At 40.0% G+C, this 22,228-nt stretch overlaps 1 pseudogene; it reads right to left on the bottom strand.

Moving 5' to 3' along the window:
* Window positions 1–3,617: 3,617 nt before the first annotated feature.
* Window positions 3,618–22,228, bottom strand: part of LOC114204754 (cilia- and flagella-associated protein 53 pseudogene) — a 32,463-nt pseudogene continuing 13,852 nt past the window's right edge.

Below are 22,228 nucleotides of genomic sequence, written 5' to 3'. Positions count from 1 at the left end.
GCCAGCTTCATTTCATCACCTGTGGCTTATCCTCCAGCTACACCAGTCTGGCTCCAGTTACACAAACATGTCATACTCTTCTGCCTGCACCCCCCTTCCCAATCCTATTGCCTGACAAATGTCTCATTCATTTTCTTAATCTCTTGCAGATATCGCCTTGATATGGTGCCTAAACCCAGAGTTAATGACCTAGTCCTTAGACCTTTAGTTCTGTAACATGTACATTTTTTTTTTTTTCTGTCTGAGATAGTGATGATAAGATTTCCATTAGGTATCTATTGATACAATGGGGGATTTTGCCTTGAGAAATAGTTGATTATAGTAGATACAGCCAGAGGCTTTGGGTCAAACTACTTCAGGTAAAATCCTAACTCCACCTCTTATTACCTGTGAAACCTTGGAAATTTCTCTTGCTTGGGCTCAATTCTCTCGTCTGTAAAATGGAGGTAGTTAATATTAACACTCCATTGGATCACTATGAAGATTGAGATAATCTGTGTCAAGTGACTGTTACAGGTATGTTCTCAACACATAGTATATTATTTCGTCTATTGGCTTAAGGAAGACAGATGTTCATCATCAGGAACTGGACAAAGTTATGCCCAGAGCATAATCAGGCCATTGTCAGGACATCTGCTCTGTTTTCCACTCTTGCTTACACATCAGCGGTACACAAAGCTGACTGGAGGAAAGAACACCATGCTTACCAATCACCCAAGAAGACGTCTTTCTCTTGCTGTTCCCAGACTCCTCCAAAGGTTCCAATCAAGTTGTCAGTGTATGGTACTGCTAATTTCGGGACATAGATAGCCACAAATTCGGCTTTCTCCCAAATTCTATGCCTATTTTACTGGCAGAGCCTTAAAAATTTTACCTTTAAAAAAATTTTTTTTTTTTTTTTTTTGCCTTTTTAACTGTTAAGTAGCTCCTTGTGACCCTGTTTGAAATATCTTCTTTGGGAAGAATGAATGAAACACAGTTCTGACAGGTGCTAGCACCCCTCCTATGATCAAAAGACCTCAGACAGAGCCACCAGTCCATCCCCTGCTTCCCAAGAAAAGGCACATCAGTGGACAACCCCAGGGGGAGTTCTGGGAGCAGTGCTTCTTAGGCCTGCCAGACAAAAATGCTCATTTAAACCAGCCACATTGTTGTGGCTTCCTAACTAGTGTTGTTACACGGGAATGATTCCATGTTCTGGGGAAGTCCAGGATGCAGACCCGTGGAAAGGTCTATGGCCAACCTTTGTGCTGGTGAAACCTGGTACACCAGATGTATACCAGGAGGGACTCATTCCTGCCTATAGGTCAGTGTACATCGCAGAAGTTGCTTCTTCAACAAAATCAAATATTATTTATTTGGTTAAATAACCCAAAAGCATACTTTCATTGACCTGAGTCATTACATCTTTTCCTCCAAAATGAAAGATGCATTTAAATTCTCCGGGTGTCTCTTCAGTGTTTGATGAAGGCAGTTTTTAAAACTAATTTAGAAGAATTCCCCTTGGATTCATTCTTCTACCTTCCTTACAGGGCAGTATGAAAGATGAACCAGCATCATGCTGAACTGAGCAAGGCACCAGATTATACTTTAATAAAGTGAATGTGAACTTTGACCTTTAACCCTTGAATAGTGGTCACACAGAGCAATTTCATCTTATCTATTAGCATCTATAATAGAGTTTCAGGCATTTACTTTTAGAGAAAATAACCTGCTCATTTCAGTGGAACAAGATGGACAGCCAAGGTCAATGAAGCATCACAAGTAAGTTTTCCAGCCCATCCTGGAGGCGGAATTGGGGGTGGCTTTTTTTTAAATGGCATGTAAAAAATAGCATCTCAGTGGAATTTTTAATCAAAACCCGAGACGATAACTCTTGGCAGAAGAACTCTGTTTTTTTTTTTTTTTTTTTTTAGCACATTTCTCCCCCTGACATCTGTTCTTTCCACTTTCTGAAATAAACACTTTGCTTTGCTAATGCTGTGAGGTGTAGGGCTGGGAAGTTACTCATTCTTTCCGTCACCCACAGAAACAATTTCTTAAGGTGTAAGTGAGATTTTTTTTGCCCACCTCTTTCAAATGAGGTAGATCCTTCCCAAGCTTGAAAAGCAATCAAAATTCAGATAGAAAAGTCCCAGAGTCACCTGATGGAACCCTCACTTCCTTTTCTCAGGCAGAGGAAATATGTCACGTTCCCCATCTAGTGGTATGACTTGGAATCGTCCACAAAGTTGGTCTAACATGAATTCTGGGAGAAGAAGATATTTACTGAATTTGAAACGCCAACTGATCACCATGATAAAGAGAGAGCAGATAAGAGAGAATTAAAAGATAAAGTTTCTATTCTCAAAGAACTTATAATGTATGGGGGGGAAGGAAAACTACTTAACAATCAATCTAATACAGCAGAACCCCTTTCTCAGGCCGGGCTATGTTCCAAGACCCCCAGAGGATGCCTGAAATAGTACCAAACCCTATACATGCTGTGTTTTTTTCCTATACATACATACCCATGATAAAAATTTGATTTTTAAATTAAGTAACAATAAAAGTAAAAGATGAACAACAATAACTAATAATAAGATAGAACAGTTACAACAATATCCGGTAATAAAAGTCATGTGACTGTGGTCTCTCTCATGTCTTAGTGTCCTGTCTTCACCCTCCTTGCGACGCTGTTAGATGATAGCATGCCTACGTGAGGAGGTGCGGTGAGGGACTGACATAGGTGTCCTGACACAGAGTCAGGCTACTAATTACCTTCTGACAGTATGTCAGAGGGAGAATCATGTTTCCAGGCCACAGCTGATTGCAGGTAACTGAAACGGGAAAGTGAAACCATGGACAAGGGGGGAGGGGGAAACATCTATAAACAGTTTTCCATATATTTCGAGAACATGTAGGCTCAGCACAGGTGCTCAAGTCCCTTCTCCTCTCAAGGTTCTCACTGGGCCCTTGGGTAGTTGGTTTGTAGAAGTTTGGGGAAGGGGGAGGGAGGGAAATATTAGCCAATGGTAGTCAGGAAGGGGAGGGTGACCCACTTGCAAAGCAAAGATTGAGTGCTTCTGGAGACAGCCTGGGGACAACAAAGTGACTTTCCTTGTAAGGCTCCAGGACAGGGGACCTGAAAAACCCTCCACCTGAGCAGAGACTAACTGATTTGGGGGAGCCTGGTGCAAAACCCTGTACACTGTAGATGTTGGAGAAGTTCAGCTAGCTCCCAGGCCTGTCACCTCAGTGACCCTAGAAAGGGCTGCCACGGTCCACAGTTGTCCAGAGGAGGCCTGATTTGCTGAGCCAGACTGTTCCCCTCAGGTGCTGACTGTCTTCGCCTCGAGATCAGGGAAAAGCCCAGGAACCTAGTGGCTTCTCTCCCCATCCATTCATTCCCGGATCACAGTTTGTGGGCCTGTTGACACCGGCCTCTAGGAGTAGTAAAGCATATTTTCTTCCTCTGTCTGCTAAGCAATAGATGGGCCAGTTCTGAAGAATCTTCCTCCTAATAACATGCGGGCTGTGGGTCTGCAAGGGTGGTCATAAACTTGAAGAGGCTATTGGAATACTGTACTTTGTTTCTTTTCTAAAGGAACATAGAAGCATACTGTAGTAAAAATTACTTAAAGACTGAAAAAAATATATTGATGTGTATGAGACTCTTCTGAAAGGTTATTAGGGCATACTCTCTGCATGGGACGCATGTTTCCAGACAACACTTGATGGGTGGTCTAGATCTGGATCTTCTCCTGGCAAACCTTCTTTTACTGCTACCTCTGCTTCAAACTCTTGGCATTCTTTTTCCTCCTCTGCTTCCTGGGCCAGCTGCTAGCAGGACGTGTGCATCTGCAGATGCCTGCTGCACTCCTAGGCGGAACCTCAGCGTCTTGCAAAATTCTCCTGTTCGCTGTTAAGCTCTTTAAGACCTTCATTTATATGATCCTACTCCATAGCACATTCTTCCTGTTTTTTTGCTTTTCTTTGCAACCTTTCTTGAACTTGAACTTTTCTTATACACATGACCCCATTTACAAGTTGTCTCTTCGCTTTCTTTTCAGGTCTCAGCTCCCTGTCTTTCTCAGCCAACTTCTTTCCTTCTCTTCCTCTATTACTTGGTCCAACTTTTTCTCCTGAGTTTTCTCCTCCTCATGTTGCTGTGCCATTACTCATGGGATATCTTCTGTTTTCTTCTCATATCTTCTCTTTTGTGCTTCTTCTTTTCTTTAATCACCCTCTTCCTCTAAGCCTTGAAGGGCTCTTTGATGAGCTTTGTGTTCAAATCCTGCTCTGTTCTATATTCTTGCTGAATATGTTCTACCTTCTCTTGGAGGGTTTTTTGCAAAGGGTCCCAATTTCCTGCTTTATCTACTGTTTCTTTAGCTTATTCTGTTTATTCTCAAGTTTAGCCTTGTACTGTCCATTTACCACAAGGTGCACCTCCTTTTCCCTCAGCTTCTGCACCGCCTGCCTTTGTACCTTGACGTTGGTGACCTGGGCTTCCAGCCCCGGGTGTCTTCTCCAACAATTTCTGCCTCCTTGTTTCTTGAGCTTGTCATTTCTCCTTGGCCCATCGATCTTCTTCCCAGAGTTCTTTTTTTTTTTTTTAAAGATTTATTTATTTATTTGAGAGAGCGAGAGTGAGAGAGAGAGAGAGAGTACATGGAGGGGGGGAGGGTTAGAGGGAGAAGCAGGCTCCTTGCTGAGCAGGGAGCCCGATGTGGAACTCGATCCAGGGACCCCAGGATCATGACCCGAGCCAAAGGTAGTCGCTTAACCAACTGAGCCACCCAGGCACCCCTCTTCCCAGAGTTCTAAGAGCATCCCTTCCTCCACAATCTCTGCCTCTTCACTTCCTCATGAAACTGGCTTGTGCTTTCTGCCCCTCACCTCTTGTGAGGGACACAGAGCACTCGGCATGGAGCTCTTCCCTGTGCTCCCTGAATAGCTGTTCTGCTTTTCAGCCACAAAATTCTACCTTTATTTTTCTTTCTTCTCCTTTAGTAATCTGGTGTCCCTCCCATTCTATTTTTTTTCTTTTTCCTCCTCAATTGTTTCTTCTTTTGACTGCATTTCAGTAAAATACTCATTTTCTTCTGAGTCTAACAGTTCACATAGCTTATTTCATCTTGAGTCAGTGTTGAGGGACTACTGTACTTTTAATAAGTGTTGGTAGACGGACAGAGAGCCATTCCTCTGAAAAATTAGGGTAGGTGAACTTCATCAAGTTGGATTTTGGACTCAATGGTAAAAGTGGGGGCAACTTAAAAGATAAAAATAATAGCCTGGTGATGGGTATTAAAGAGGGCATATTCTGCATGGAGCACTGGGTGTTATACGCAAACAATGAATCATAGAACACTACATCAAAAACTAATGATGTAAGGTATGGTGATTAACATAACATAATAAAAAAGGAAAAATAATAAAATAATAAAATAAATTTGAAGCAAAAAATGTGTATATAATTAAAAAGAAAGATTGTGAACACCACCATAAATACTGCTGGTTATTGAGTTGGCAATGACCCAAAATGTTAGCTTAAAGAAGCACATCAGGATACAGAAAAAGAAAATAAAAGAAATGGAAATTAGGAACAAAAAAGAGGCAGGTAGGATAAACCAATGAAATAAATTATTCTAAATAATAAGACTTTCAGTAGGAGAGAAAGGAAAAGAGGAATAACAGAAACCAAAGACTTAATGGAAGAAATCCCCTTGAGTTGGATGAAGACTTCAGTTTTTAGATAATAAAGACCAACTGAGTGCTGGAAGATTTTATTGAAAAAAGAAACACTCCTGGCCATGTCCTGGACAAATGAATAAACTTGTGGGATTAACAGCACTCCTTATTGGGCGCCTGGGTGGCTCAGTTGGTTAAGCGACTGCCTTCGGCTCAGGTCATGATCCTCGAGTCCTGGGATCGAGTCCCGCATCGGGCTCCCTGCTCGGCAGGGAGTCTGTTTCTCCCTCTGACCCTCTTCCCTCTCGTCCTCTCTATCTCTCATTCTCTCTCTCTCAAATAAATAAAATCTTTAAAAAAAAGATTTTAACAGCACTCTTTATTAAGCTTTCAGACATAGAAACAGGGTTACAAAGTGATTGATAACACTAATGGTCTTCTTATTTGCAACACACTAAGACAGAAGACAGTGAAACACTATGGACTTTTTTTTTTTAAAGATTTTATTTATTTATTTGAGAGAGAGAGCATGAGGGATAGAAAGCACGAGAGGGAAGAGGGTCAGAGGGAGAAGCAGACTCCCTGCTGAGCAGGGAGCCCCATGTGGGACTCGATCCCGGGACTCCAGGATCATGACCTGAGCCGAAGGCAGTCGCCCAACCGACTGAGCCACCCAGGCGTCCCAACACTATGGACTTTGGAGTGAAAAGTGCTGTGATCATAGAATCTTGTTCTCAAGATCCTATTTATGACTTGAGGTGGGGGCGGGGTGTGCAGCATTTTTAGAAATATAAGAATTTAACAAGCAAACTGTCCCTGTATCACCTCTGGAAGTGTTACTATAAAAATTTCAGCAAAAATTGGATCAGAGTATTGATTTTAAGTTGAGGAAGGATAAAATACACCACAGAAAGAAATAAGTAATGAAACACGTATAGTGATTATTAATTCCTAGAGATTTCTGATAATTCATAAGAAAACACTCTTATCTCTAAATAAAATCTAGGACAGGCTTCATACTGGTCATTCTCAGATAATAACATTCTCTAGTCACTTTTTTTTTTTACCAGAATAGATTCATTCAGTAATTAAAATATCAATCCCATGGAAGAGTTAAACTTCTGAATTCCATTCTGAATTAAAGCTTCTTTCCTTCTTCTGCTTGGAATCACCTGACAAAGACTTTAAAATACCTATTATAGAAAATGCTTAAATGAGCAATTGTGAACATTTTTGAAACAAATATTAAAATTGAAAGTATCAAGAAAGAAATAGAAAACATGAAGAAGAACCAAATGGAAATTTTAGATGTAGGATACAGTGTCCAAAATTAAAAAGGAAAACTCACTGAGTAAACTCAACAGTGGAATACAGATGACAGAAGAGCCATAAACTTGAATAGAGAGAAATATAAAGAAATTATTCAACCTCAATAACAGAGAGAAAAAAAAATTTCAAAAAAGAAAAAAAAGCCTCAGGGAATAACCACACTACGTGAAGGTCTAATGTTCATGTAATTGGGGTTACAGAAGGGAAGGAAAATGTATGGTTGTGGAAAAAACTTGAAAAATAATGACTGAAAACTTCCCCAATATAATAAAAATATAAACCTACAGATTTAAGAAGCTGAGTGAACTCCACTTGTCAAAATTCATCAAATTGTCCTGTCAGAATTGATGAATTTTACTGTATGTAAATTATACTTCAAAAAATTGAAATCATTTTTAAAATAGCTAATAAAAATTTGTCATTTAATAATACTCATTGTAAACGTGCTGTAGGTGGGACTCACTGCTACCTGCTGGGGTTATTATGTGACGAAAATTCATATCTCTAACAATCTGATTGATACTAGCTAATAATTGTTAGGTGCTTCCTATATAGCAGGTCCCGCTTTGCATGATTTTGGAGTTTTTGCTAATTTAATCTTCCTAACGACCCTGTGAAGGAAATATTGTCGTCTCTACTTGACAGAGGAGGAAGCTGATTACGAAAATATTAATTAGTAGCTAGTAAGTGGCAAATTCACATTTTGAAACATGCAGTTTGACTTTAGAGACCAGATTCTTAATCACTACTGAGTATGGAGAGACAAACCCAGGCCATGTTTCATGCCAATACAATGCAATATGTTTAGTCTCCCAAATAATGGGCTTATATTATTATTATAAGCCAATAATAAGATACATAAAATCAGGGACAATAAGAGTAGGCTTGGGAATGCTTCACTGGAAAAGGTAATTCCAGTTCTGAGTCTCAAAGGTTGTGACAATTGTGAATTCTTACGTCGAATCAGAAAATATGATTTTCTGGAAGTCACCTGATATTAGATAAGATGCTTTATTTCTCCATAAAGACAATCACTTTCACTCTTGGGCTCACTAGGTTACTCTCAGTAATAAAGGGTAAATGCTCTTGGTCTGATATACGCAAAGGTCATGCTAATTTAATTGTAATTTTTGTGCTTTAAATAGAAGCTAATTCTTGGGGCACCTGGGTGGCTCAGTCGATTAAGCATCCGACTCTTGATTTTGGCTCAGGTCGAGATTGAGGCCTATATCTGACTCCGCACTGGGCATGGAACCTGCTTAACATTCTCTCTCTCTCCCTCTCCCCCTGCTCCTCTTTCCCCCCATTCTAGAAAAAAAAAAAGCGAATTTATATGAAACTCAAATTAGACATTAAAAGCTGTATTTAGAGATAATGTTTGAAAACTGAAGTCAAGGCTTTCATACTTGAAAAAAAAAATTGTTTCAAATGTGCTCTAACAATTCCAGCAGATGGCAATGCAATCATTGTTAAAAATTTGTTTCACCATCCAGCTGAAAAAAAAAAAAGACAAATAAAAACAATATTCTTTCTGTTTTTGCTTTGTTTCCCCCTTCTCTGTGTTGAATCCCTTAGGTTTCTAGAACAGTACATTCTACACAAGAATTTGTAAGCTTAAAGCTGGCTAACACTAACTATGAAGGACTGCAAATGCTAAACTAGACATTGATCTTTTCTGTGTAGAAAACAGAGTAAGCATAGATGGCTTTTGAGTCAGGAGTGACATGGTCAGAATTGTGCATTGAGAAAATCACTGACAGGGAAAGGATGAGTGGAAGGACGTGGGAAGGCAGGGTGAATGTTCGAGTGGTCTAGAACAGAGATAACGGGACGTAGGCCTTGAGTGTGGTAGTAAAAACAAAATTTTGATGAGGAATCACTGCAGACACAGAGGTGAGAAAACTGAGTGAATGATTGGATGTCAGAAATTCAAAAGAAGAGCCAAAGATAACTCTTGTGTTTTAACCCTGGTTAGGGGGGAAGCTGACTAGAAGGAGAAGGAACAGGTTTGGACAAAAGGGAGTTTGTTGAAGTTCCACGATGATGATTCAACTTAGCAGTTGACCAGTGGGTCTGCTGCTTAGATGAGAAGTAAGGATTAAGAGATAGAAACAGAAGTGGTGAGTATTTGCAGCCACAGGAGTGGATGAGGCAGTCTGAGAGAGAAAAAGCCTGAGGTTCTAGGAAACTTTTGGCGAATGCTTGCATTTGGGAGAAAATGATGATATGATTAAGTTTAGCAGGATTTTCAGGTGAACATGATATCTTCAGAACCCATCGACAAAGATGAATGGAACAAGAGTAACATGTATCAAAAAGTTTGACGAGATTGTTTGAAAGGAGGCCAATGGACTTTGAGAAACAGTTAAATTGTTCTATTAAAATGTTCTATTAAAACAAACTGATAGGGGCAGAAAGATTATTATGAGAAAGGAGTGGACATAATATGGAAAAGTGTACAATCTCTTTTGAGAAGTTTGACCATAACGAGAAGGAAAGAAATGGTTGCATAGGTTGACTGGACATTGAGAACAAGTGGAAATTTTTATACAAGAAATACTTCAGCATGGTTGTGTCTGACGTGAAGGAGACATTTGAAATTATACTAAAGTTGTTTTCTTTTTTTTTTTCTTAAATGACATCTAGGTAATTTAATGAAACAGCTTAACTTCATTTTACTAGAAATTTGTGGATGTAAGAAAAAATTGAAAATACAATTTGAAAGTGAATGTTGCAACATGTTTCTCATTATTTATTATTTATCCAGTGTCTGCTTGGCTCTTCTCTGTTGCTGATGTCTGAAGCTTTGAGACTATGAAAGTTAGTCATACTAATCAAGTCTGTCCCCAGTGCCCAGAGATCTGACACTGTGGCAAGTGATAGCTCTGTAGGGTCTGCTATAGCGTCAACCAAGCATTTAGCATCAGAGAAAACTCTGAAGCCCATCTCTCTGTTACAATATGTGAGTATGTCTCCTTGTCCCCGTTTTTTATTCTATCCTTTCCGTTTTTTTTCTCTAAGGAAAAGGAAAGATCAGTTGGCAATGCTTGATCTTGCTTGCAGAATTGCTGAGTTTGCTTCTTGCCACTAGAACTTTGGTGTCACTGTTTGTGCAAAGGAATCTTCAGAAGCTGCCAGTTGAATTTGTCTGAGAAAAAAAATAATATGACCTTGAATTGCAAACAACCGAGTCTGCCATTGAATATGATAAACATACTGGTTTCATTAAAAACTCATAGCAAGATAGAATTTTCAAACACAGAGGCAATGGAAAGTGGGATAAAGGCAGGAAGAAGATGGGAGAAAATTGTCCAGGAAAGTTGTCTGTTCTTTAGAGCACAGTTAAACAATTTGCTTATCAAATCCTAAACCCTTCTCTCTGCTCTTAATTCTTTGGAACCCTGTACCATTTCTGTCAACAGTCCCATCAAGTGAAAGATGAAATCACTCCCTACTGCTAGGTATCCCATCCCCCATGCAGACATGTTTGGAGGGCTGGCAGATGAGCGTCCCCCACAGGAGCTGTATAACATAAACTTTCATGCACTTCAGAACCCAATCACAGAGAAAGTGAAGAAATGGACTTTTACTTAGATCCGTAATCTTAGATCTGTAACAATCAGGGATGGTATTTTAACTCTGAGTTTTACAAACCAAAATTTATTTTTAATAGGGAAGACTCCTATTTTGCTCATTCACTCCTGTTCATATTTTTGCAGAAGCAATTGATTAGGTAAACACTTTATACATTTGTTGTCCTGATCATTGCTCTGAAAATAGTGGGAATCCAAATTCGCAGGGAAAACAGATTTTCAGAATAAATCCTCCCTCTTTCAATAAAGCTTGTTTCTTTAAGTTGGATTTTAAGATCCTTAAGGACAGGAACTTGTTCCTTTTTTGGTCATAAGGTTTGTTTATTTATTTATTATTTATTTATTTATTTTTCATTCATTTATTCATTTAAATTCCAGTGTTGTTAACACACAGTGTTATATTAGTTTCAGGTATACCATACAGTGATTCAATAACTCCATCTATTACCCAGTACTCATCAAGATATGCTCACAAGATATAAAGTGTATTTTAAAAGTACTATCTGTTTAACACTTAAATTCTGACAGTCACTTTTGGTTTCCTAGACAACAGCCATTCCCCACTTTTGTGCCAACAAAACCCTAATTCCATTCACCTCTCTGGTAGCAAGAACTCTAGGAAGAAAGGGGAGGTCTTACCCCAGCCCAAGCGATGAATAGTGATTATTTTAAACCAATCTGGGCCCTTCTACCTCCTCACTTACGATTGGCTTGGAGTGGGGTGTGGGAGCCAGTTCCGACCAACGAGATATGAAGGGAAGTCTGTTGGGACTTTCAGGGAGATTTTTCTTCCTAGTATAAAGAGGGAAACACAGGAGCAGAGGCCCTTCCCTCCTCCTAATTTCCAGTACAGTTGTGTGAGGACACGATGTTTGTAACCTTCCCAAACTCGTGCGGAATCCAGCGGAACTAGAGAAAGCTGAAGTAGAACAATAATATCGTTTAGTTCTGAAATCACCAATGCTGGCAATTAGTTCTTGGCCTCTGGTCCTGAGAGATAATAAATGCACTCATAATATTCGCCACATTTAGTTAGATATTTTGTACCTAGTAGTCAAAAACATTCCAACTGAGGTAGCAATTAAAAAAAAATCTCTCACATTATCTCACTGATTCTGCTAATGATCTTGTGAGGCAGGTGTTATCTGGAGTCCACAGAAGACACCAAGACTCAGAATGTTGAAGGGAAGTGACGAACATCAGAGAACTAGTAGGGAGCTGACCTAACATTGAAATCATAACTTTGGATGACCACTCACGTGCTCTTTGTAATGCGCTTTTTTGTTGAACTTGGGCCAAATAAGGTCTGGTAAAGTTTGCTGTAGTGAATGAGGCTGAAATCTTGGGAACATTTCCTTATCTCCAGTTAGGTTCTCCTAAACTTTCAGGTCTGCTGAAGCCTGGACTCTTCCTGAAACCTTGGGAGGGGGGACCCATTGTCAGTGTGCCCCAACATAAAGATTTGGAAGGAAATTTTTTTTCCACATTTGTTCTATTATCTGCCTCCCTTCTACTGATTTATACTGAAAACCCAGTCTGTTCTTATTTCTAATGAAACGCCCCTGTTCAGAGAACCTCAGAGTGATTTGAGAAGTTAGGTGGAGTGCAACCTCACAGAACCTTGCCCTTTCTCTCTCTGATCTCTCATCTTAGTTGGACACGGAAACATATGGTTCCCATTTCCACTTACATTTCCATGGGAGGGACTGGTTTTCTCTACTTCATCCTGGCTGTGGCTTAGACCCGTGACCATGCCTGGATCCTACCATGCCCATTTCTGCACATTTTAAACTACAAATGCCTAGCACTAAAGCCCTGTCACCCCTGCCTAATAAACTACTTCTGAGAGCAGATATGACTATTATCACTCTGTCTTAACATGGACTCCTCAGAAAATGACACCGGAGGCAAAAACTTACAAACTAATGCTTTATTGGGGGTTCAGTCCCAGGAAAACCAGAGTGAAGGACAGTGGGTGCATTACTGATCTGGCTATAGCTTTGTAAAAAAACACAACGGGTTGCTCACCTTGCAGAACATCTTTAGAAAAGTTGTATAGACCTACTGTGTATCAGAACTGCCCACAGAGGAAGAAGGGTGAGTAATGTAGCCACTGGATTTTCTTCATCTTCTGTTGTACATTGGTCTGAGTTCACCCTTCATGGGAATAACTCCTTTTCACTTCCAGTTTGTATTACCAGGCCTATCCAGGCAGGCTTAGGGGGACCAGAGCCTCTACAAATCCAATAAGGCTGGCTTAGGTTAATGTCCTACATGGGGTCTATGCTAGTGATTCTGTTGGCATTTGGCAGTCTCTGGGGCCACTCTTATTAGACAGAAATCAATGCAAGTGGTCAAATGTGGACATGGGAGTCTGGTAAGTGAGGCTCACTGGGTGATAGAGAAAGAAACTTGGTCCAAACCCAATCTGTGTTCCCAAAAAACTGAAAAGAGATCTCTTTCTTTTTTCTTCAGATTTCCTCACTTCGAAGGGGTTGGATCTCTGCCAGGGGTTGGTATCCTTACTCCTATTTCATCATGTTTACCTGTTCCTCCAGAGCTGTAGGTAGATGGACCAGTGCTTATTTTCATGGGTGAATAAAGTCAGCAATCCCGATCCACCCCACGAATATGAAAATTATAACATCTTATTTTGTGTGTCTTTACTGTTTTGAACATTCTTTAACTGTAAGAGAATGAATTCATTTTTACAATCTGAGATCCTCTTAATTTCAGCTAATTTGTGTTACTACAATTATTAACACTTTATCAGAACAAAACATAAATTTAAACGTGTTTTGGCTTGTACAGTGTTTTGTTGGGTGGGTTGAAATTTTTATTTTCTTTATTGCTTTCATTAGACATACACAAACTGATGAGTTTGAATTATACACTTCCAACAGGGACAGGAAGTACTAGATTAGTTCAATGGGAAGGAGATGAGGTAGAAGAAGATGTAATTCAGATAATTAGAAAATGGTTGTTTTAGTTCTGGGACAGATTTTTGAATTATATTTTTTCTTCTTGACTAAATTTTCCTATGTTTGTAGACACTTCTAACAAAAGATTTGTCTTCTTTCAAGAATAAGCCAATGCCTCCACCAATGGGATTTCTTCTGTGTAAAAATCTCTCAGCAATGTGTTTGGAAACTCGTGTCTGTAAGGGCAGATTTGAGGACATAAGCCTGACCTCCAAATGTCAGCAGCAATACTCAAGCTGCATTCCTGCTAGTGTTGTCACCAACAAATGCCATTTAACCAATGCTTCTTGGTGAAAAGTATCACAGGTGACACAGGAAGCCTGGGAAGCCCAGTCTCTGTGGTGAAGACAAGGTCTCAGGCTCATTGGGCTATATTTGCATTTCAACTGCATACTGCGATGTATCAGCCAGGACCTGCTTCTCATGGCATGTCTGTGATGGAGCTGGAGCATTTCAGCCGTCCCCATAACCACAGCCCTGGAGTGACTTATGATTCTGGTGAAGCACTCTGAGTTTTGGTCAACACTGCTAAGATAAAACAGCATTTGAAGAAGAGTGGCTGCTAGGGGAAAAAGTCAGCTACAGATGATCTAATGGGCCTGATAGTTCATTAAAAAATACTAGAAAGAGGGGAGGAGCAAGATGGCAGAGGAGTGGGAGACCTAAATTTCGTCTGGTCCCAGGAATTCAGCTAGATAGTTATCAAACCATTCTGAACACCTACGACCTCAACAGGAGATCGAAGAAAAGAATAGCAGCAACTCTCTGAACAGAAAAGCGACCACTTTCTGGAAGGTAGAAAATGCGGAGGAGTGAATCTGAGGCGATATTCGGGAGGATAGATGGCGGGGGAGGGCGCCTCTGTTGGCCGCTTCTGGCAAGTGATAGAGCCGCGAGCACAAAATCGGAACTTTTAGAAGTCGGCTCCGCTGAGGGTCGTCACTCGAGTGGCTAAGCGGGGGTTGGAACCCTGGCGAGACAGTGTGGTCTCAGGACCCTCGGGGTCACAGAAAGACTGGTGCAGAGCTCCCAGGTATCAGAGCAGGGAAGCCGGCTGCAGAGACGGAGCCAAGGAGTGGGCTCTCAGCTCGGGGTTGCCATAAACTGTGATCCGCAGCCCAGTCGGGCCACTGCTCCTCCAGCAGGGACCCAACAAGCAGCAGAGCCGGGGAGACTCCCCTTCCTCCCCCGGGAGGAGCGGCGCGGGAGCGCACCGCAGGGATCTGCAGGGTTTGGAGACTCCAAACGGGGTCGTGTGCCAGAGACAGAAACGCGCAGTCACAGGCCGGGTGAGCACGGAGTGCGGTGGGAGACCGGGGAGTGATTGACTGCTTTTCTCTGGGGGTGCACTGAGAAGTGGAGCCCTGAGTTCTCGGCTCCCCCAGGGCAGAGATTGGGAGGCTACCATTTTCACTCTTGTCCTCCAAAGCACGGAAAGCTTGCCGGGAACAAAAGCTTCCCAGAGCAAACCTGAGCAGATTACTTAGCCTGGACAGGCAAGGGCGGGGCAATTCTGCCTCCCACAAAGACATTTGGGAACCATGGCAACAGGCCCTTCCCCCAGAAGATCAGCAAGAATAGCCAGCCAAGACCAAGTTTACCGATCAATGAGAACGGCAGAACTCCAGCGCTAGGGGAATACTGCACATAAAATCCATGGCTTCTTTTCCCCCCGATTCTTTAGTCTTTCAAAGTTAATTTTTTTAATTTTCTTTTTCTTTTTTTTTGAATTTTTCTTTTTCCCTTTTTCAACCAACATCTTATCACCCCCTTTTTTAAAAACCTTTTTTATTTTTCATTTTTAGAGGCATATTCTATCCCTTTATAGTAGTTAACCTTATTTTTGGTATATATATATGTTGTTCTCTCCTTAAAATTTTGGGATACAGTTTCTTCTAACAGACCAAAATATACCCTAAATCTCTAGTGTATGGCTTTGTTCTAGTCTCCTGCCTGATCACATTCTCTTCCTTTTTTTTTTTTAATTTCTCTTCTTTCTTTTTTCAACCAAATTCTTATCTTATCAATTCCTTTTATAAAATCTTTTTTATAATTTTCATCTTTACAATCATATTCCATCCCTTCATCATATTTACACTTATTTTTGTACATATATAAGCTTTTCTTTCTTTAAAATTTTGGGAGGCACTTTCTTCTAACAGACAAAAATATGCCCAAAATCTAGTGTGTGGCACTGATCTATCCACCAGCCTGATCATATTTGATCATATTCTTTGTTTTTTTAATATCTTTTTCTTTCTTTCTTTTTTTCATTTTTCTTTCTTTCCTCTTCTTTTCCCCAGTTTCAGGTCTCTTCTAATTTGTTTAGTGTATATTTTTCTGGGGTCATTGTTACCCTGTTAGCATTTTGTTCTCTCATTCATCTATTCTCTGGACAAAATGACAAGACAGAAAAAAAATCACCTCAAAAAAAAGAACGAGAGGCAGTACCGACTGCCAGGGACCTAATCAATATGGACATTAGTAAGATGTCGGAACTAGAGTTCAGAATGATGATTATAAAGAGACAAGCTGGGCTTGAAAAAAGCTTGGAAGATATTAGAGAAACCCTTTCTGGAGAAATAAAAGAACAAAAATCCAACCAAGTCAAAATCAAAAAGGCTATTAATGAGGTGATATAAAAAATGGAGGCTCTAATTGCTAGGATAAATGAGGCAGAAGAGAGAATTAGTGATACAGAAGACCGAATGATGGAAAATAAAGAAGCTGAGAAAAAGACAGATAAACAACTACTGGGTCCCAAGGGCAGAACTTGAGAGATAAGTGATACCATAAGATGAAACAATATTAGAATAACTGGGATCCCAGAAGAAGAAGAAAGAGAGAGAGGGGCAGAAGGTATATTGGAGCAAATTATAGCAGAGAACTTCCCTAAATTGGGGAAGGAAACAAGCATCAAAATCCAGGAGGCACAGAGAACTCCCCTCAAAATCAATAAAAAGAAGTCAGCACCCTGACATCTAATAGTAAAACTTACGAGTCTCAGAGACAAAGAGAAAATCCTGAAAGCTGCTCGGGACAAGAGATCTGTAACCTAAAACAGTAGAAACATTAGATTGGCAACAGACCTATCCCCAGAGACCTGGGAGGCCAGAAAGAACTGGCATGATATCTTCAGAGCACTAAATGAGAAAAATATGCAGCCAAGAATACTATATCCAGCTAGGCTGTCATTGAAAATAGAAGGAGAGATAAAAAGCTTCCAGGACAAACAAAAACTAAAGGAATTTGCAAACATGAAACCAGCCCTACAAGAAATACTGAAAAGGGTCCTCTAAGCAAAGAGAGAGCCTAAAAGCAACATAGATCAGAAAGGAATACCGACAATATACAGTAACTGTCACCTTACAGGCAATACAATGGCACTAAATTCATATCTTTCAATAGTTAACCTGAATGTAAATGGACTAAATGCCCCAGTGAAAAGACACAGGGTAACAGATTGTATAAAAAAAACAAGAGAGATGATGGACTCTGAAAAACAAACTGAGGGTTCTAGACGGAGGGGGGTAGGGGGATGGGTTAGCCTGGTGATGGGTATTGAGGAGGGCACGTTCTGCATGGAGCACTGGGTGTTATGAACAAACAATGAATCATGGAACACTGCACCAAAAACTAATGATGTAATATATGGTGATTAACATAACAATAAAAAAATTAAAAAAAACGAAGAAAAAAAAACAAAGAAAAAAAAAAAAAACAAGACCCATTGATACGCTGTCTGCAAGAGACTCATTTTAGACCCAAAGACACTCCCAGATTGAAAGTGAGGGGGTGGAAAACCATTTACCATGCTAATGGATACCAAAAGAAAGTTGGGGTGGCAATCCTTATATCAGACAAATTAGATTTTAAACCAAAGACTGTAATAAGAGATGAGGAAGGACACTATATCCTACTTAAAGGGTCTATCCAACAGGAAGATGTAACAATTGTAAATATCCATGCCATTAACATGGGAGCAGTCAATTATATAAGGCAATTAAGAACAAAAGCAAAGAAACACATTGACAACAATACAATAATAGTAGGGGACTTTAACACCCCCCCCTTGCTGAAATGGACTGATCATCTAAGCAAAAGATCAACAAGGAAATAAAGACTTTAAATGACACACTGGATCAAATGGACTTCACAGATATATTCAGAACATTCCATCCCAAAGCAACAGAATACACATTCTTCTCTAGTGCCCATGGAACATTCTCCAGAATAGATCATATCCTAGGTCACAAATCAGGTCTCAACCAGTATCGAAAGATTGGGATCATTCCCTGCGTATTTTTGGACCACAGTGCTTTGAAACTAGAACTCAATCACAAGAGGAAAGTCGGAAAGAACTCAAATACATGGAGGCTAAAGAGCATCCTACCAAAGAATGAATGGGTCAACCAGGAAATTAAAGAATTAAAAAAATTCATGGAAACAAATGAAAATGAAAACACAAATGTTCAAAATCTTTGGGATGCGGCAAAGGCAGTCCTAAGAGGAAAGTATATAGCAATACAAGCCTTTCTCAAGAAACAAGGTCTCAAATACCCAACCTAACCCTACACCTAAAGGAGCTCGAGAAAGAACAACAAATAAAGCCTAAACCCAGCAGGAGAAGAAAAATTATAAAGATCAGAGCAGAAATCAATGAAATAGAAGCCAAAAGAACAGTAGAACAGATCAACGAAACGAGGAGCTGCTTCTTTGAAAGAATTAATAAGATTGATAAACCCTTGGCCAGATTTACCAAAAAGAAAACAGAGAGGACCCAAATAAATAAAATCGTGAATGAAAGAGGAGAGATCACAACCAACACCAAAGACATACAAACAATTATAAGAACATATTATGAGCAACTATATGCCAGCAAATTAGATAATCTGGAAGAAATGGTTGCATTCCTAGAGATATATAAACTACCAAAACTGAACCAGGAAGAAATAGAAAACCTGAACAGACCTATAACCACTAAGGAAATTGAAGCAGTCATCAAAAATCTCCCAACAAACAAGAGTCCAGGGCCAGATGGCTTCCCAGGGGAATTCTACCAAACATTTAAAGAAGAATTAATACCTATTCTTCTGAAACTGTTTGAAAAACAGAAATGGAAGGAAAACTTCCAAACTCATTTTATGAGGCCACCATTACCTTGATCCCAAAACCAGACAAAGACCCCATCAAAAAGGAGAATTACAGACCAATATCCCTGATGAACATGGATGTAAAAATTCTCACCAAAATACTAGCCAATAGGATCCAACAGTACATTAAAAGGCTTATTCACCATAACCAAGTGGAATTTATCCCTGGGCTGCAAGGTTGGTTCAACATCTGCAAATCAATCAATATGATACAGTACATTAATAAAAGAAAGAACAAGAATCACATGATCCTCTCAATAGATGCAGAAAAAGCATTTGACAAAGTAGAGCATTCTTTCTTGATCAAAACTCTTCAGAGTATAGGGATAGAAGGTGCATACCTCAATATCATAAAAGCCCACAGTGAATATCATTCTCAATGGGGAAAAATTGAGAGCATTCCCCCTAAGGTCAGGAACACAGCAGGGATGTCCATTGTCACCACTGCTATTCAACATAGTATTAGAAGTCCTAGCCACAGCAATCAGACAACAAGAAGAAATCAAAGGCATCCGAATCGGCAAAGAAGAAGTCAAACTCTTACTCTTTGCAGATGATATGATACTTTATGTGCAAAACCCAAAAGACTCCACCCCAAAACTGCTAGAACTCATACAGGAATTCAGAAAGTGACAGGATATAAATTCAATGCACAGAAATCAGTGGCATTCCTATACACCAACAACAAGACAGAAGAAAGAGAAATTAAGGAGTCGATCCCATTTACGATTGCACCAAAACCCATAAGATACCTAGGAATAAATCTAACCTAAGAGGCAAAGAATCTGTACTCAGAAAACTATAAAATACTCATGAAAGAAATGGAGGAAGACACAAAGAAATGGAAAAACGTTCCATGCTCATAGATTGGAAGAACAAATATTGTGAAGATGTCAGTGCTACCTAGAGCAATCTACACATTTAATGCAATCCCTATCAAAATACCATCCACTTTTTTCAAAGAAATGGAACAAATAATCCTAAAATTTGTATGGAACCAGAAAAGACCCCAAATAGCCAAAGAAATGTTGAAAAAGAAAAGCAAAGCTGGTGGCATCACAAATCCGGACTTCAAGCACCTTTACAATGCTGTCGTCATCAAGACAGTATGGTACTGGCACAAAAACAGACACATAGATCAATGGAACAGAATAGAGAGCCCAGAAATGGACCCTCAACTCTATGGTCAATTAATCTTTGACAAAGCAGGAAAGAATGTCCAATGGAAAAAAGACAGTCTCTTCAACAAATGGTGTTGGGAAAATTGGACAGCCACATGCAGAAGAATGAAACTGGACCATTTCCTTACACCACACACAAAAGTAGACTCAAAATTGAAAGACCTAAATGTGAGACAGGAGTCCATCAAAATCTTAAAGGAGAACACAGGCAGCAACCTCTTCAACCTCGGCTGCAGCAACTTCTTTCTAGAAACATTGCCAAAGGCAAGGGAAGCAAGGGCAAAAATGATCTATTGAGATTTCATCAAGATAAAAAGCTTTTGCACAGTAAAAGAAACAGTTCACAAAACCAAAAGACAACCGACAGAATGGGAGAAAATATTTGCAAATGACATATCAGATAAAGGGCTAGTATCCAAAATCTATAAAGAACTTATCAAACTCAACACCCAAAGAACAAATGATCCAATCAAGAAATGGGCAGAAGACAAGAACAGACATTTTTCCAAAGAAGACATCCAAATGGCCAACAGACACATGAAAAAGTGCTCAACATTGCTCGGCATCAGGGAAATCCAAATCAAAATCTCAATGAGATACCACCTCACACCAGTCAGAATGGCTAAAATTAACAAGTCAGGAAACGACAGATGTTGGTGGGGATGCGGAGAAAGGGGAACCCTCCTACACTGTTGGTGGGAATGTAAGTTGGTGCAGACACTCTGAAAAACAGTATGGAGGTTCCTCAAAAAGTTGAAAATAGAGCTACCATATGATCCAGCAATTGCACTACTGGGTATTTACCCCAAAGATACAAATGGAGGGATCTGAAGGCATACGTGCACCCTGATGTTTATAGCAGCAATGTCCACAATAACCAAACTCTGGAAAGAGCCAAGATATCCATTGACAGATGAATGGATAAAGAAGATGTGGTATATATACACAATGAAATATTATGCAGCCATCAAAAGGAATGAAATCTTGCCATTTGCAACGACGTGGATGGAACTGGAGGGTATTTATGCTGAGCAAAATAAGTCAATCTGAGAAAGACATGTATCATATGATCTCATTGATATGAGGAATTCTTAATCTCAGGAAACAAACTGAGGGTTGCTGGAGTGGTGGGGGGTGGGAGGCATGGTGGCTGGGTGATAGACATTGGGGAGGGTATGTGCTATGGTGAGTGCTGTGAATTGTGTAAGACTGTTGAATCACAGACCTGTACCTCTGAAACAAGTAATACATTATATGTTAAAAGAAAGAAGAAGATAGTAGGAAGGGAAAAATGAAGGGGGTGGAATTGGAGGAGGAGACGAACCATGAGAGACTATGGACTCTTGAGAAACAAACTGAGGGTTCTAGAGGGAGGGGGTGGGGGGATGGGTTAGCCTGGTGATGGGTATTAAAGAGGGCACGTATTGAATGGAGCACCGGGTGTTATATGCAAACAATGAATTATGGAACACTGCATCAAAAACTAATGATGTAATGTATGGTGATTAACATAATATAATAAAATTTAAAAAATGCAAAAAAAGAAGTACTAGAAAGATCACACTGTCTGGATTTAAGTTAAGTTTCATTTCTGTCCTCCCCACTTATTAACTCTGTACTAGAGTGTGTTTTTAATTTTTTCTGAGTCTCAGTCTTCTCTGCAAAATGGCAATACTAAGACTTTCTCAAGAGAACTACTGCTAAGATGAAATGAGAAAGTGTGAGGAACTCTCAGGCTCTCTGCCTGACTCCTGGCAGGCACTCAGTAAGAGTCCCACCTCTCTGCTTCTCTTTCCTCCTCTGCCCAGTACACCCTCCCTCCAACATTTCTACAGACCAGGTATCTTATAAACCCTGTTGGCTGGCTTACACAACAGTCATCCCTGATCTCCTATCTGGATGCCTTCTACTATCCACTCTAGAAAAGCTATATTTTTCTTTTTGAAGCCTCCCTGGTATCTCATGATGGAGGATATACTTCTAGCCAATAGAACATAAAGGGAATTCTCCTGAGAGGTTTTGGTTTACTGATAGACAGAAGCTGCTGGAAACATTCTCTCTTCTTCCTACCTCTAATGCCTGGGTCTTGGTCAGCGATTTTGTGGCCATGAGGAAAAATCATGCTAGAAGACTCAAAAGAACCACAGGACTTCTCAAAGATACAGATCCTGACCTGAGTGAGCCCCTCAACAAGAGCCGGCAGCTGCCTACACCATTCTTCCAAGTAGGTAAGAAAAAAAATATTTGGCCAAGCCACTTGACTTACATGTAGTTCAGCAAATGGGACAAGGTTTGGAGAAAGGGGAGAAAGGAAGAGA

The sequence above is a fragment of the Eumetopias jubatus genome, unplaced genomic scaffold (assembly GCF_037043125.1).
Source record: "Eumetopias jubatus isolate StellerSeaLion01/CBP00866 unplaced genomic scaffold, mEumJub1_p1.0 scaffold_5, whole genome shotgun sequence".
Classification (NCBI taxonomy): domain Eukaryota; kingdom Metazoa; phylum Chordata; class Mammalia; order Carnivora; family Otariidae; genus Eumetopias; species Eumetopias jubatus.
Note: the sequence above shows the minus strand (reverse complement) of the source record. Positions and strands in the feature narration are given on the sequence as shown.